We start from the raw sequence: 17,942 nt of genomic DNA, 5'->3' as shown, positions 1-17,942 counted from the left end.
CTTTAAATAATTTACCAAAATGTCTTGAAGCATTTGTGCATTTACTTTTATTTCTAGGGATATTAATAAGATGTGACTGGAATCCACTGGCATTAGTATCTCTCCCAGTACTGTTACGGAAATATTTTCATATTGGCGATCAGAGGCTTAATCCACTGTTACATCCACTAAAAATCACTCCAGATGAAAGTGAAAGTTACACTCCCAAATTATCGTGTGATTGGCACCACAGGAAGCCTTTTATGTTTGTCCAGATTTGGCAAGTGAATCCTAATGTGATCAAAGGACATATTTGATTTAAAATGTAAGTCTGAGGTAGAAAGCGTGTATTTTGGATTTACAGCACGGAAGGGAAGAGAGTGTGTGTCCAGCTGCCAGGCGCAGCTGCTGGTCTCTGAAGTGATACCCCGCATGGCTGCTGTCTGCTGTGGCTGACTACAAAACATCTCCAGAGGTAGCCTTATCATTTAGCCAGTTACCAGCATTGTACATGAAGCTGTGCTAAATACTGGCATGTCCTTGAATAGTTCTGCTTTGCTACTGTTATTTGTCATACATTAAGAAGAACCTCCGGCTAAGAGTTTTCTTATATGACTCAGTCTATGCCAACAGGTGTGAAAGTACAATAACCCCCTACAGAACTGAATAAATATACAATGTGATGCTACAACCACAAAATTCAGTATATTGTATTGGGATCTTTTTCTTACATACCAAGTAAAATATAGCATTTTTTAACTATACATACAGTTGATGTATGGTTTTAAAATGTTAGAGAAGATTAGAAAACATGCCTAAGTTATTAAATTGCAGCAAAGTGGTGGTTCTGAAAATTAATCGCTGAAACAACCACATGCCTCGATTTCAATTTTTGTTTTAACTTCTATCTCATGACTTTGTAGGTTTATAACTTTTTCAATGGCTACATTCAGGTTTATAATTTTAAAAAGCAGAAAAAAGTTGAAGATAAATATTTCTGCATGGCTCTGTTTTAGTCACCAGCAAAAAAAGAAATAAGGATTTATGAAATAGGGGCAATGATTTAAAATATTAAAAAACACCAATGAGCTAGAAATCACTCTGCATATTATTTTTCAAAAATATCTACTTCTGTTAATCTTGATTAAGAAAAAAATTAACACATCGCTCTGTGAAAAATGAGTTGTCCATGTCACATATTTCTAATCATATGTTTGGTTTTTAGACCTGTCATCATCTCGAGTGAGCACTGCCTCTCTCATTTAATCGGCTCTCGACTGTGCTGTGAAACATAGATGATCCAACAAGGAATCAATCATTACATAGTTATGGAGGTAATAGGTGAGCAAATATGTTTCCTGGTGGCTGTCCTTATTATTTGAGGGCTAGTGGGCCCCCAGGAGACCACATAGCCAGCTGGAATTGACGGGTTGTCACTTCAGAATGAACAAGTAATGAATTACTCCAGGACAAATGGAGCACCACCAGGGAGATGAGGAGGAATCCACTCAGAAAAAGAAACAGGAAGAGTGGGAGCATCCAGCATGAATTCTTTCTTTAGTACTATCCCAATAATGCTTAATTTGTAGGTTAAAACATTAAATTGTGAAGCAAGATTAAAGACCAAAGCATCAGGCATGATTTTTTTGATTAGGACAAAAACTATATAAATGTCTCTTTGATATTTAGCTATAAATTACAGAGCCAAACAGAAGGATGGTGACACAGCTTTTTCAGAGCTGCACTAAATTACATGATACACAACAGAGAATCTTTCCAATTATAAAGACCAACCCCGCCTCCTTTTTCTGGGCTCCTTTCTTGAAACCAGCTGATTTGTTATGACATTAGAGAAATGGTATTTCTATGGTGACAGTCAGTGCTAAGGGATATGATTGCGCCGTGGTAATTATGATTGTTATTTCCAATCACAGCTGAATGGAGTCGGACTGTGTTATTTCACCAGTGCAGATAGCAGTAGAAGGACTGTACTGGGTGATTTTGGGGGGATGATTTGAGACACAAACATCCTGTTTGCAAAAGCACCACAAATACGCTCTGTAGCTCTTAAGAGAAGCAGCAGACTTTTTAAATATTTTCTCTAAATTTATGTAGCGGTTACTGAAGCACTTGAAAGGGTTTAAAAACGTGAGTGAGGATGGAGAAGAGAGATTCTGATTATCCTGTGCCAGTATATTTTGCAAACAGACCCTGATTCAGCATCATTGATGAAGATTAGGTTGATCTGTTCTGAGTTTTCCCTATGCGTGTTCATCCAAAGCATGGGTTGTTTTGGTGGTGTGAATAAAACAGTTTTTTTTCAAGATTTTAAAAAGTTCAAGTTTCAATACTGCAACACGTTTTGAAAAACTGTTCTGTGCTTAAAAAATATTTTAGTAACATAAAACAGACTTCCAGAGTGGCAAGAAGTCCAGATCAAACGTAGTTTCCTAAGCTTATAGTTTAAAGTCTTGATTTATACTGAGTTGGTACTGGAACAAGTAGCAATAGTTTGAGATTCTTTGATATACTGTATGTTCTATATACATTTGGTTGCAAATTAATTTGTGTCATTTTCAGTCACTCATGCTTAATCATGACCTGTTTAGCTTTTGTTTTGGAATGTTTCCATTTTTTCCGTAATTTCATCAGTTTTTCCTAATGTTCTCAGATCTACTTCATAAAACTTCAGTCTAATTTTAAATACCGTAGTTTAACCTATTTTACAATCAACTATTTACCAGTCACCTATTACGATCTACAGTTACCTCAACAAACACTCAAGATCAATTTGGCTATTTATAAATACACCCTCTTGCAATTTGTCACTTTTATTTAGAGAATACTCTAATAAAACCACAGAGAACAAGTCTCTCTACTGAAACTGACAATTATAGCCTGGCCACTTAACTAGCTAATATGAACTTGGTTTCTATCTGACTCAGAAGTTGAGTAATTTCCAGGTCAGAAAGATCCACATAAAATTGCCTCTGCTGTCTGAATTATGAATTATGTCTACGATCAATGTTTTTGGCCAACATTGTGGGGTGGTCCACCATGTACAGGCCGCCAAGACAGAGCCAAACAAACCAAACACAAACACGCTCACACCTAAGGAGAATTTAGAGAAGCCAATTAGCCAACAGTGCTGTTTTTGGACTATAGGAGGAAGCCAGAGTACCTGGAGAGAACCCAAACATGCAAAGGGAGAACATGCAAACTCTATGCAGAAAGACCCCGGGCCGGGAATCGACCCAAAACCTTTTTGCTGCAAGGCAGCAGTGCTACTCACTGTGTCACTCATGTCTAATACAACTAGATTTGAGTTCCAAACTCAACAAATTAAACAAAGGTGCTTTGTAGATAACACTAGCTAATATACAACTTTTTAAGCATAATATTACTCTTTAAGAATTATTAAAAATGTTTGGAGCTTCTTTTGCTTCAAATGAAAACGTTTTTTTTGTTATTTAGTAAGCAGAAAATTAGGCAATTTTATCCAACTTTATAAGGATCCTTTATTAAATCTGTAGTAGCGTTCTAATAAAATCGTAGACTTCGCCTGAAAATTTGAACAGACACACCTTACTGGTCCCTCCCTTCAGATGGAGATAGAGCGGGGACCCCCTAATTAAATATATTGTATAAAATTGTGTTATATCAAACTGGTCCTATAATCACTCTATTACAGATTGAGTCATGTAACGAAAGTAATTTCGCCCTGGGATTATTAAAGTATTTCTGATTTCTGGTTGATGGGACAGGTGTTGTGACGGTGCCCAGCTTGAAAGAGCTCCTGTGTGTCGCTGAATGTGTGCATTGATTACTGAAAGACATCTTCTGCCTCCATTTATCTGTTTACTACAGTGTGTTGAATTTATGTTAATATGTATTTAAAGACATTTCAATTAGTGGAAAAAAATTGCAGGGGGGAATATAAAAAAATAGTGTAATTAACCAAACTTTTCACGACCCCCATGCAGTACCTCCATGGACGCCCTTAGGGGACGCGGACCCCCTGTTGAAGACCTCTGATCTAGAGCGTTACGGTATGTGCTGGGGGAGGTTGTAAGCAGTGCACACAGGTTTGATTGACAATCATCCTGGTACTGATTGGTTGTTTCTGACCGGACAGTCCATTGTTGAAATTATTTACTATTATTATTATTACTACTTATTTATTTATTTATTTATTTATTTATTTATTTATTTATTTATTTATTTATTTATTTATTTATTTATTCCTTATTACTTTATTTATTTCCTAGGAGGGTTATGTTTTAGATAAACAAGGCTTGGGGTTTATTTAACCTATTTTTACTCTTTATTACCTCATTATCATGATGCTGTTTGTTCATGTTCTATATGAGCCCTTTAAGAAAAACTCTTACATACTGTAGCTGCCAAATTAATAGTGAAATGAAAATGCAAAAAGGTTGACTTTATAAGGTGATTTATGAAGGTAATGACTTTGGATATAAATATAAGCTGATATATGCTTATAAACTAGAAAAAAAAAAATCACCTTTTATCATCAGCTGTTGATGATTGGATGGCATAAACTGGGTCAGGAGCAGAGCACCTACTATCTAAGAGCAAAATGACCGGCAGCACAAGGCTAACTCCAAGGCTTTCACATCCACATGAATACTGGCGAGGTGCTATTCAGACTGCCACATACAGGCTTTGTTCATAGCTTATTATGGGTTAGCTGCGTGGAGGGTTTTTTATGTATAAACACATCAGTGATTTACATTTCATTCTCTTTTTCAAAGGTTTATTGCACAAAGATGTATTTATTGGGCAAACATTCATGCACGGGAAGAATTGATTTTCTTGTACATACAAAATGATCGGTAAAGAAATTGTGTGAAATGTTTTAAAGCACTGTATTTGCACATTTGGACATATAATAAACACCATAAATATTAAATTTTGCTGTGATTTCTTCCCCTTTAGATCAGCAAGTATATCTTCTAATTTAATGTGTTTTTGCTGGGTTTTATTTCTAAACAGAAACAGCCCCTTAATTTGTTAGAGAGAAAACCCATAAACAGGAATGAACCCAGATTTGTTAGCCAGACAACTAAACAATGAGCTCAAAGCATTCAAAGGAAACTGCAGGTCTGGGTAGTAATTCTCTTTGAGTTAATTACTCAGGGAAACCATTCACATTACACACGGTCACACATTTGATTCAATCTCATTACAAAGGAATTGATTCTTAATGCTGCATGTATAGATATAAAGCAATCGATTGACCAGGCTTGTTCTGCAGAGCTAAATTAGCAGATATTTTGGGTGTTTTTGAAAAAGAGTTGAATATAGATTAATGTAATCAATTTAAAATTTTCAGCTGAACAATTTAGACAAGAGAGCAATCGTTAACTGGTTTGTACTTTGCAGAGGAACAAAGAAGACGATATATATCCTACATTTTGAAGAATCTCAGAGCTTTTTGCTACTTAGCTATTGTCCTGCTTTGGTTTTCGTTATTAAATGGCAAACATATATATATATGTTAATACTCAATCTTAGGAGAAATATTTAATTGAAAACACAGACAGTAAATACAAACAACAGTATGATAGTTTTGTATGTGGAAATCTGATTTCACCATGTTGTTCTTTTGATGGTGGTAAGATGCAGGGAAAAATTAGTGTCTGGAGATCTTTTTGTGTCTTCACACTACATGTTTTGTCTAGAATAATTTTTGCTTTTTGTAGAAATTTTTAAAGAAGTTTAGATTTTGATGTTTTATTGAATGTTCCCTCTTTTTAGAATCTCAACGCTTTTTCTAATCATCTTTCGATGCAGAGAGACTAGGTTTACTCCTGATAATAAAACTGCAACCCTGTCCTTTTACCTTGTGGAGGAAGATCCAGATTTGTTCAAGAAAATAAGGTTCACACACTATATTATAGTTTTGAAAATATAAACAAGTAAGGGTCAAAATTGCTAAACTCTGCCTGCTTATTTCCCTGTATGTGCAGCTTTGCATTCATAAATAATTTGTAGGGCTACTGAGCTTGTAAAAACTGAGATTAAGACCTTCTGCTGAAACCTAGAAATGGATTGGGATTGAAAATACCTCCTATGTATTTTTCAGGTCAAGCTCATTGAAACAATTCAGTTATATACACTTAGAACAAGAAAACAAGAAAGCAATTTGTTTATTTATTACAATAACGCCGACAATGGTATTTTTTCCATGACTGTATATAAGTTTTAAGATTTTATAACCTCTTATATACAATAATAGATAATGTATTATAAATAATAAAGTAGTAAAAAGTGTTATATTTTATGCCAGGACAATATTTTAAAATAATTTTACATTTTAGTTTTTTTTTCTTCTGGTTAAATACCATACAACATGTATTTATGTCTTGTTAATGTTATTCTTTTATTATTTTTTTTTTTTACTTCACTTTTAAGCAATGATTTCATTGAAGAGGAAACCCATCCAAACTAAATATTGTATGTTAAATTTATTCTTTCACATTTTAGATTATTTCATACACACAAAAACATTTTTGTAACCCAAAAAGGTGAATTCAATAGGATTCGTTTCACAACATGAAGTAGGCCATGAATGCAAAAAGTATGCCATGCCATGCTATAAATAATTCTAGAAAATGATTATATACAAAGTTACAGATATCTATCAGTGTGGAAAGGTCTAGAGAAATATCTTAAAGACCATGGGGCTTCTGTTAATGACAGTGACATCATTATCCGTCCATAGGGAAATCATGGAACACATTCCATAATAAAAGAAGTCACAAAAATACATTGATAATCCTCTGGTAAAGAACCCTGAATTAATCGTTAGGAGAACAGATTTCACAAAGCCCTGTCTCACATCTGGTAAAAACATCATAATAACCCCAATACTTGGGAATATTTATTGGAGTTGTCAGATAAGGTTTCCTTTACAACTGGTGTGAAGCTGACTCAGGATTTAGGTACAAGAACATCATACCATCAATCAAACATGGAGGTGGTAGAGCAGTGATGCGACACTGAGTCGCTGTTTTAGGACCTGAATGGCTTGTCATTATTCTAAACAAAAACCTTTCTAGATTTGCTTTATTTTTATTTAAACTATTTATCATTTTTTTATCTTAGATAACAGCTTCAAATGTACAACCAGTATATTACGGGAAAAAGGTTTTCTACTAGCTTTTCATTAATTTTTGCTGGGTTCTTCGCCATACAGAGGCTGTCTCGGACAGGTGGCCATTACAAACATCCGAGTTAACACCTCTGCAGAGCAACATTGTACTCGCCAGTTTCCTTTTCCTTGCCAGTTTTAATCAGAGCTGTTTCCTATTTACTTCAACTCTTTCCTGTCAACTTGTGAGTGACTGTATTCTCACAAAAATGAATTTCTATGTTGATAATAAGGTCATGTAATTATTTGTCATTTTTGATAACAGATCTTCATTTAACATCTATTTAAAATTAAATCCTTTCATAATTTTTTTAGTAAAAATGAATCAAATTTCTTTTCACCAGAAAAAGCACTATACTCTTGCATTATCCTCTAAACTTGTATAAATCTCAGACATGGCACCGAAGTAAACACTTTTCAGTATGAGACAGCTTCTTTTAGTTATACGTCATCTTGTCATTCTGAACTATTTCATATCTTTCTTCAATTAAGATGTGCTCCAATCCATGCTGTTTCCCCCCAGAACACTTTTTTTTTAATAGGCTCTAAATCTTTCATCCGTCTGTGCAAGTTTATGCGACCACTCGCATGCAATAACACGCCACCCTGCAGATGTTGGTGCTTCCAATAATGAAAAGAATCAGTCTGCCAACCAAATTGTAATTTACTACCTCCATCTAGTTAGCATTTGCAGAGCAATAAATACAAATTGCTTAATTTGCTAGGTGTCTTTATGTAACTCACCATCTGCACCTGTACACTTTTATGTGTTTCCTGAAGTGGGAATAAGAGCAGACTGATGCAAAATCGGTTTGAAGTAAACATGGGAAGGTTATCATTCTCAGACAAAAGCAGCATAAACAAAAGCAAAATGAAGCCTCATCAATCAGGCATCAGCGTAACGCACCATCTGTATGTTTGTGTTTTCTGTAAGTTAAAATGATCCAAAGCTTTCATTTAGCTAATCATATACAAATACATAAAAGAGTTACTAACTGCAGAAAAAAAACTATCAAAAGGTTAAATTAAAATAGCATTACACTAGATTTTCTTTTCTTACAGTTTAAGACCTTGATCTGATAGAAAGATTTGAAAGCACTTTTCATGGGATGGCATCAAAAATCTGTGCTATCTTCCATGTCAAAACACAAATTGTTGCAAAGCAGGGAACGGCACTGAAGTGGAAAGCAGCACGGCCCAACGCAGCTCTCAGAGTGTGTAATGAAGATGAATTAAGACGTTTGGTTCGGGGACACCGCTGTGCTGGCTCTGATCTGAGGAGCTCTATCTTTTTAGCTCTTTCTTGGGAAATTAAGATTCAGTCAGCTGTAACATTACATACCACCCTTGCAAACCACAGACGTAACACTATCGGGTTACCAGACATGAAAGTGTGTTAAACTCCATACAACAGAACAAGAGAGAGCTTTGAGTGACAGAAAGTTCTGACAGGAACAGTTTCTGTCAGGTATTATGGCTCATCGGGGACGTGTTCCAGTCAACAACATATTAAAAATGAAAGACAAACATGTTGCAAACATAATACATTTTAAGCTTATCTGAATTCATTCACTGTCAAAAACCAACACAAGCTTTTTGATTTGATTTAATGTGATTGACCTACACAAACTAATGAAAATGAAGCAGAAGAAAAAATGGTTAAACAAATGGTTTTGAACCTTTTTACAAGTAAAAATCTGAAAACCGTGCTACTTGTACAAGTATATTGCTCTTTTTTTAAACAAATTTGATTTACTATAAACATGAAGAGCCCACAATTTAATAACAAATTATGAAAATGTGCTCTGTGAGGCCTTATAGACCACTGGTTAATAAACAGCATCATAGAAGTGGTCTTCCATCTAACCTAACAGGCTGAGCCAGCAAGAGTATTAACAAAAAATCTGTTAAAAGGCACAAAGGAATTTGGGAAAAGCTGCAGTGATCAACTGCTCAGGTGGGAATATCTGTTGAAGTGGCTGACCTTTATTGCAGAGAAACAAATAGAAAGTTGCTGATGAAAGGAAGCTTTCCTTGTTTTCCTCATCAAATAAACTCAAATTCTGTATTTGTAATTTGATAAATTGTAAGAAACAGTAAATATTAAGCACTTTAGCTACATGAACTTACAGTACAGTATACCAATTCAAGAGCAGTGATTTGCTTGCATCTTATGCCATAACAAAGAAAACAGTTGCAGCCTCAACAGAGAAATAAAACCTCTAAACGCTGTTTTGTCTTCATGCAACATTAGTAATAAAAATAATGTTGACAATACAAAGGGGAAAATGTAGGTCTGACAGTTTCCTTTGATTTATCCTATACTTACAAATTGTACTTACCAATATCAGTTTAAGTTTGCCATTCTGGAGTTTTACATCTTGTCAGACATCTCACTGTCTGACATCTGCTGTCAGGTCCTAATTTTCTTTGCTTGTCAAGCTCCCGGGGGCAGCCTCTCTAATTATATGTGACTGCTGTCTTCTTAGTACAAAATATCTTGTCAAGTATGGGCAGTTGGATACAAGACTGAGAGCCAGCTAATTTCTGTTAGCAAGAGCAACAAAGGTGGATAAACTTACATAATGTGAGCTTTCACTTCTGAATTTCATTTATCTCAAACATCCTTTTCAACTCTGGCCCATTCCCCAATGTAAGCACTGGGTTTTAAAGCCCCAGGATTTGTATTACCCAGGCAATAGGAATCCAGGGTAATTAATCAGTGTGCTTTCCCAATACTCTGGAAACTCTGCAACAACCAGTCTCAGAAAAACTGCAGTACAGTACACCTTCAGTCCAGTTAGTGGCAGTGATAAAAACATACAAGTGGTTCTCCCTTTACCACCAGCTATAAATAAATACATGAGGTGGAAAAACTTTATTTTGACATTACATTTCTATTAACATTACATTGCATTTGGCCAGGGGTGCATCTATGATTAATTAAAGGTATAGTGGAGGATGTTCTTTTTCCAGGCTGATCATCAAAATACAGGTAAGTGGTTTTCCTAATTGTCAATCATTGTGGTGATATATTTATGTAAGGCCGTCCTATGTGCTCATCCCCATTTTCTCTTACCAGTGTTAAGAATCTAGCATAGTGGAAAAATTCTTTTGGAAAGTAAGCTTGTATAAGCGATGCAAACAGCGTGCACGAGGAGAAATGAGTTTGTACATGCTCTCGCATGCATTTAATAGGCGTTCCCTCTCAGGAGCAGGTACAGGGTTATGCATGTTCATTTTTTTATTTTTAAGTGGAGAGGGCAGGTGTTTACAAAAATTTAAAGCTAATTAACACTGTTATTTTCTTTTAATATATAATAACCTGTCATTATTCTGCAATTTTTGGTTCTGTAAGTTTTCTTTTTGAGTTTTCAGTTTCACTTTGAGTCATGTTTTTCTCCCTCTTCAAGTTTTACTGGTTTAATTTAAATTTTGTAGTGTTTTCTGGATGTATTTGAGTTCTTATGTATTTCTTGTTTGCCCTTTTGTCAGTCTCCTTTCCTCTAGCTCCCTTCTAGATTCCTCTGTCCACACCTGCTCCCAATCTGCTCGTTAGCCTGATCTTTGTTTCTGTCTCCCATACATACACTTCCTGTTCGGTCACTGTTTGCTGGTTCGTTGTCATTTCTTTGCTTTTCATGTGAGTTTTTCCTGGACTTCAGTATTTTGTTTGTAGATTTTCTTTTGCCCCTTTTTGTTATTAAATCTACCAGAAACCACCTCAGCTTCCATCTCTGCATTTGGGTCCTTCATAACTCCTCCCAACCTGGAATAACCAGGTAAAGCACAGATGTCTAAGGTAAAAACAGAATTGAACTCTCTTACAACCCTGTTAGCATAGAACCATGAATAATAGAAATTTAAAATACAAAAAGTTTTTTTTATATATAGATGGTTTTGAATTATTCTTCTAAATAAGCTTTAAATTTCTCAATTTCTTGAAAAAACTGACTACACTGATTAAGAATTAAGGAGTACTTTTACAATCAAAAACACCTTTAAATACATTTAATGACAAGCGCAAGGTATGAAAAACAACATTTCTACACTCTGATATATGTAACTGCTGCTGCTGGTGAAATAAAGGACTACAACTGTACATAAACCAGCCCTCAAAAACTTAGAAAGCACAGATTCTCAAGCGGGTACAAAGCCCAAGGAAAGAAAAGCCCCAGGAAAGTGAATTTAGTAGAGTAAATGTGTATCGAAATGCTACCTGGGCTTTTAAAAGCCCCAGGGTTCTCAAAGTGTCATTGGAAAAGGGACTTTTATGTGTTTACAGAAGGTACTGGAACGTGTGATTTATTAAAAACATCTGATATACTACCTTTTTCCTGTCCACTTGGCTTCTTCTTACTGACATAACTGGGTGACAAATGATATGGATAAATCTGTTAGATTGGAATGATAAATTGGATGTGTTTTTATTCTTTCTTAACATTGCAATGCATTGAAATGTTTATCCTCCGATCCAGTAATCGAATGCAAGGGCTTCATTTGCCATCACTCAGTCAAATGGTTTGTATGATTTGAAACAAGCAATTTGCATGCATGTCTCCAGAGGGATATTGAGTTTGGAAAACCTATTTACTATTATTCTATCTGCTTAGCGGCACAGCTTCCGAGTAAAAGTTGTTTATGGTGTTTATGAACATGTTAACTGTTCTGCATCAATATGTTGTTCGAAGTGGGGATTCAACAGGAATTGTCATTTTTTCATACTGTTATGTACTTTAATGCATAATAACCCAAATGAAAAAAAAAATAGACTTAATCATTTTGTGTTATTTAAGAATTTGATGATTTCTGTGACTTTTTTAAAGTACTGCATGTCTTTATGGCTCCAAGAAGGGTAGGAGACCTGAATACTATTTCATAATGTTTCAGAATTAATTTCATTCTCTGACATATCCAAACATCTGCTGAGGACAAGTAATTTCCCATGATTCCAAGTTTATTTCCACACTGTTTTATTTGTACTGCTCTTCGAATGTCATGTACCTTTTAAAGTTTATATGTAAAATGATCTAGAAATGATAAAAAAAAGTCTTAATTCAAGTATATTTACTCTTGATTTAATTAGGTAAATAAGATGATTTGTCAATGTAATGACTATTTTTAATCTTAAGATAAGATCATTAGATAATATGCACTTGAAATAGGACAATGAAATTGTTTTTTTCTAATTTTAAATGTAAATTGTCTGGTTTGGCAAAGTTTCCCACTTGCCTCCTCTATTATATACTGTATTCTAAGAAATCACTTTAAGTCTATATTAAACTCAGGTTGATGGCATTCCTTGCATCAAATTTTCATCCACCTGCTAGTAGATGTTGTAATTTGTTAAATCTATTCTAAAATTTTTGAGACCAAATTACCAACTCCTGAGGAGGCAACCAGCTGACCAAGGGAGGTTACTAAGACGACGGTGAGCCTCACTTGCAAATCACAACAAAGTAACATTCTGTTAATCAAGAACAATATTACACTGGTCTCACACTGACTGTGCATGGCTGTGGTGTGGGAACCACAAGGACCCTAAAAAATTCAAATCAATGTGTACTCCCACAATAGCCATGGTGCAGTGTGGTGCAGACACAGAGGCCTTGCATTTGAACTGAGTGATTGCAAAAGCAGGAAGCATAGCTGGACGCTGCAGCAATCTCCACATCAAACTCCCTAACCTCATGAGCCTTCAGCAACTGGACTAGTGTTAGCTAAATCACAAGGAAACAGAGGGGCTATCGAAGAATAAAAAGGGATATTTATCCGGGTAAGGAATTCCATAAGCTCCCGGTAACAGGGTAAACTCGTGTAAACCTCTTCTTCAACCATAAAAGCTTTAGCTGGGCTGGATTGGCCGCAGCATTCACTGTGAGCGGCTTTTTGTGTCAAGTCCACACTGGATTAGGACTGCGGCCACATTGTCATTGTTGGCATTGTGAAATGGTCTGTAGTTTAAATTTAAAAATACAGACTATATGAAAGAAACAAATGACAAAAGCCAAATTCTCTATGAACTGGAGAAAATGTGTTCAAGGGCAATGGCAGCTAACAAAGGGTTAAAAGATCATCTTGGTCACTAAGCGCTCTTAAAAAAATTATAATAGAACTTACGGTGGTCCTAAGCTGCAAATGCTCTGCATATATAGGAATGCAAACACCACAATTAGACTAGAAAATATAGTAACTTAAAATTTAGACGCACAGGCACTCAAAACATGGAAACAAAAAACAAAATATAGAAAAATGAAAAGTGCACATGAACTGCATATATAAAACCTGCTCAAGGTTCAGTACATGATGCTGACAGCCCCCAAAAAAGGGAAAAAACTGCATACAGTAAAAACAATTGCAAGTTAGGAAATGCTGCAAACTAGTACTATATAATGGAATTGCTACATACCTTTAGGGACAGATAACCAACGCAGTTAAGGCATAAATGAGATACTCGGAGAGGTTAAGTGTGTAAAATAGATTCCAAGGGAATCATACCTTCTGCTTCTCTTCCTTCCAATTGTGCTCTGGGTGGGTATCCTATTTGTGTTTTTGTAACTTATTTCCATAAGCAATATATTGGTGAAGGTTATCAGTCATCCAGGTCATAGTCATTCCAAAAAAATTAAAAACCATCCAATGGACTTGGTTTCCAAGTTGGAAACCAAGTCCAGTGGATTATTTTTTTATTTTTTTGGGATCCATAAACAATAGTTCATAGTGATATGTTATGTCAAGTGGCCTGGAGCTCTTTTTATAATGATATTGGTCTCGGCAAATTTGGATCACAATAGATTTGTCTTCTATGTTTAACTTATCCCTCAGATAGTAGTGGGCAGCTTGGAGCACCCAGGGAGCAATATTGGGTTAAAGGTCTCACTTAGAAAGCCAGATTGGAAGACAGTCGGGTTTGAACCTGGTGCTTTCAGCCTTCCAACCACTCCCTATTGATCTGTAGTGATATCTAAAGTCTGCTCCATTGTGTATTGTAAATTGTATATACCTCTAGTGGTTTGGAGCACTGTGGTACAGGTTGGCAGTTTTTGTTAACATGAAGTTGTGTTTTTTTGTTTGTTTCTTGCAGGATTTGTATGTTACATGTGTATTGTGTTAGCTTCATTCATGTATTTATTTCAGCAGGTTTTGTATTTGCAGCATGTTTGTAGTTTGCTGCTGTACATTTTCTGTGATTGCAACTTTTCTCTTTTATTGCATTTTTTCTTTGCATGTGTTTTGTTTTAGTATGTTAGTATAATTGCAATGTGTTCTAGTATCAATTTCCTGTGTTCTAGTCTAATTTTGTGTTTGCAAGCCCAACTTTGTATCTGTACTACTTTTTTATTCAGTGCAGAATTATGTATTGGATTCATTGAATCATGTCTCTATATTAAAATGTATAACAATAGTTATTGAATTGAATATATTTAAAAGCCCATCTGCAAATATAAAACATAATTAAAATGTGTTAGTTTTTAAAAAAAATCTTCATATTTGAACCTGTGGCCATCATACATGTTCAGCTTTAAAGCACATAGCTGGGGCAATCCAAAAAAAAAACAATTTGTGATGCATTTATTTGTACACGCTATCAGCTAATTTCTCCAACTGATGTCGGTGCCAATAAGCAAAGCTGTAAAAAGGAACTCTTAGAACACTGCTTTGAAAAGATTTGATCTAAGAGCTGATAACAGCCACAAGCACTTGGATGGATCAATCGCCCAATAGGAAGAGCACTCAGTCATGGTACTGTTTAATTAATGATGGAGGATAGAGATAGGCTGTTAGCTTCATATTGTCAGTCAAAGACTAACAGCAGAGGGTGGCAATATGAGCTTTGTAACTGATATGAGAAACAGAGAGAACTAATCTATACCCTCTAGTCTAGAGCCATTAGTGATCTGTTTGGAAGCCAGAAATGCTGCTGCACACCCCATATATTTCAAAACTACTCTGACTACACATCACCAAATATCTTATTTAAATAATGAGACGTACTAAATCACATTAAGGAATGGAAAAAGGTTTTTTTTTTTTTTTGTAGTTAAAAATCAAATATTGTTTTTCTGGCTTTTGTTTATGCCTGAAAAATATTCTCACACTATTTATTGAAATTGGTTTTTTTTTCTTCTTAAAATTAAAATCTTTACATGAAAATAGAGCACAAAGGGTTCCTTTTAGGAAACTGGAGGTAAACTTTTCTGGAAATGTTTCATCTCTCATCCATGAGGCTTGTTCAGTTCTAAGCGGTGGTGGGGAGCACTGAGATTAATATACTGTAGATGTAACAAAGAATTGAGGGGAAACAAAAAGTGGTTCTGATCCCTTCAACTGGATGAGTCATGGTGGTCACCTGGGGGAGTTTTAATGATTGCATGTCTTTTAAAGATGGGTGTTTCTACATGAAAATGTCCTTTTTTCTGTTTTTAATGTGATATATTTAAACTCACTGCAAAACATTGAAATCTAAGTTAATTTCTTTAATTAAGCAGGTAAGTGAGACACTTTGCTAATGGAATAAAATAATTTACCTTTAACCAAAAGACAAAGTTGCACTGGCCTATTTCAAGTGCATATTATCTTATTTTGAAGGTAATAATATACATTTTATTGTCAGATCATCTTATTTACCTACTCAAATAAGGATAAATACACTTATTTTAAGATTTTTTTATTTTTATTTTCACATTTAGATAGTTTTGCAGTGTAATGAAGAATTTATTTGTTCTGTTTTATTAAATATCTTCACGAGGGCCTCCAATAGATTCAGGTGAGACTATAAAAAAGCAATATAACATGAACTGAAAACTTATTTTGAAAATTGTAAATTAATTCACTATTTCCTTTAAGAAAATTGTGGTAAAAGTCATATATTAAACTTCAAAAATGCATATCTGTAATGATTGGTGTTTTTATGTTCAGTGGCTGAATGAACCCATGCATGATTTCCATTACCTGAAAGAAAAATTTGACATTTGTTTGACAGCTTATTTAGTTTTGTTAGGTACCCTTTTCCGCAACTTTAATCTTTTGCTTTTAGATGAAATTGCTTAATGTCCTTTATGACTTTTTTTTTTTTTTTTCAGCAGAAAATACATGAATGCATAACTTCCAAGAATAATGATTCTATGTCTTTTGAAGACGGGTGTTTCTAGCCAAGCAAATATTATGCAAATGCATTTTATGGTGCTTTGAAAAAGTGGTAGAAGAATAAACCTGGAATACAAACAAGGCGTCTCAAGATATTTAGGGAAAATGTCTCAGTTTAGTGGGACTTTGGAATTTGCTTTGATCACATGCATACTAAACCAATTTTCAACACAATAAAAAAAAGATAGAATTTTAAAAACATTACAAAATCTCTCGAGCTGTTCTGTTTTTAAACTTCCAACATCTCAATATTGATATTTTGTAACCTAATATGCAATAAATATGTTTTTGCTAAACGCAAATATGTACATTACAAATGTTTTTTTTTTTAAATATGTGTTTAGGACTATGGCCAAAAAGATTTACACAAAGTAAAGGAAGGTAGTGGCATTAAAGTTGCCATATAAATCACGATAAGAAAAACCTATCAAGGTTTTATTGATCAACATAGTACAGAATAGTACTTTTTCCGGTCCCAAGACACTAAAGAACTGAGCAAATTTCAAAATCAAAGTGGGGATAGAATGTTTAGCAGTATGACTTTTCTTTCTTATTTAAGAGAGTGAATATATCTTCCATTCATGGGTGCTTAAAACTATATTAAACATTTTAAAACATTTAAAACAGAAATAAGCTATGTAACGGTGAAATGTTATTATTTTGGAATTTTCTTAACATTTTAAGAAAGATTAAACAAACCTAAACAGAGCGGGTGGACTCAGATTTCAGTCTTCGAAAATCTCCAATTGAGCAACCCCCACCCCGTTACAGGGGACCAGAGCACCTTGCCTCTTCAACCAGGCCAACAATTGCTGATGAAGGTTCTCAGTCATCCAGGTCAAAGTCATTCCGTAAAAATTCAAAAAATATCCACTGGACTTGGTTTTCAAGATTTGAAGACGTTTCGCCACCTCTCCAGGAAGCTTTCTCAATTCAAATGTCTGGATCTGATATTTTTTTAATTTTTACGGCAGGCCAACAATTCCCTTTAACGACCCCCCTTTCAGAGACATAGACAGGTTTCGTGTATTACAGGATAACAAAGAAACCAAACCATTCCAAAGGGGCAGACCTGCTAGTCAGGTTAAATTTGCATGTTTCTAAGCCAAAACAAGCCTTTGCTTTGGTCCACTCTAAAAAGCCTTGAATTCAACCCTATTTCTGACATTTTGATTGAAAAGCCTCCTGGATGGGAAGCGAAACATCTTTAAACTTGGAAACAAAGTCCAGTGAATTGTTTTTTTTACTTTTTTGGAATGACTATGACCTGGATGTCTGAGAATCTTCACCAGCATATATACGATTGTATCTATCTTATAGTTAAAGTCTCATAGATGACAGACCAACACAGAAAAGTTACAAACCGAATAATTCTTGAAATATATTCACATGAAATTACTAGTTTAAAACATCCATCCATCAATCCCTTTTCTCCAGCTTAGTCCTTGTCAGGATCGTGGTAGGGCCGGGCCTATCTCCGGAAGTCTATGGGTGAGAGGCGGGGCATACCTTGGACAGGTCACCAGTTTGTTGCAGTTTAGAGCATGTTTATCAAATTAATTTAATAGAAACTGGACACCCATCTAGACAATTTCTTGTTTAAGTTAACTGATTTTTCCCTCAATTTAATAAAAAGTCA

The sequence above is a fragment of the Cyprinodon variegatus genome, unplaced genomic scaffold (assembly GCF_000732505.1).
Source record: "Cyprinodon variegatus isolate N-32 unplaced genomic scaffold, C_variegatus-1.0 Scaffold1084, whole genome shotgun sequence".
Lineage (NCBI taxonomy): Eukaryota > Metazoa > Chordata > Actinopteri > Cyprinodontiformes > Cyprinodontidae > Cyprinodon > Cyprinodon variegatus.
Note: the sequence above shows the minus strand (reverse complement) of the source record.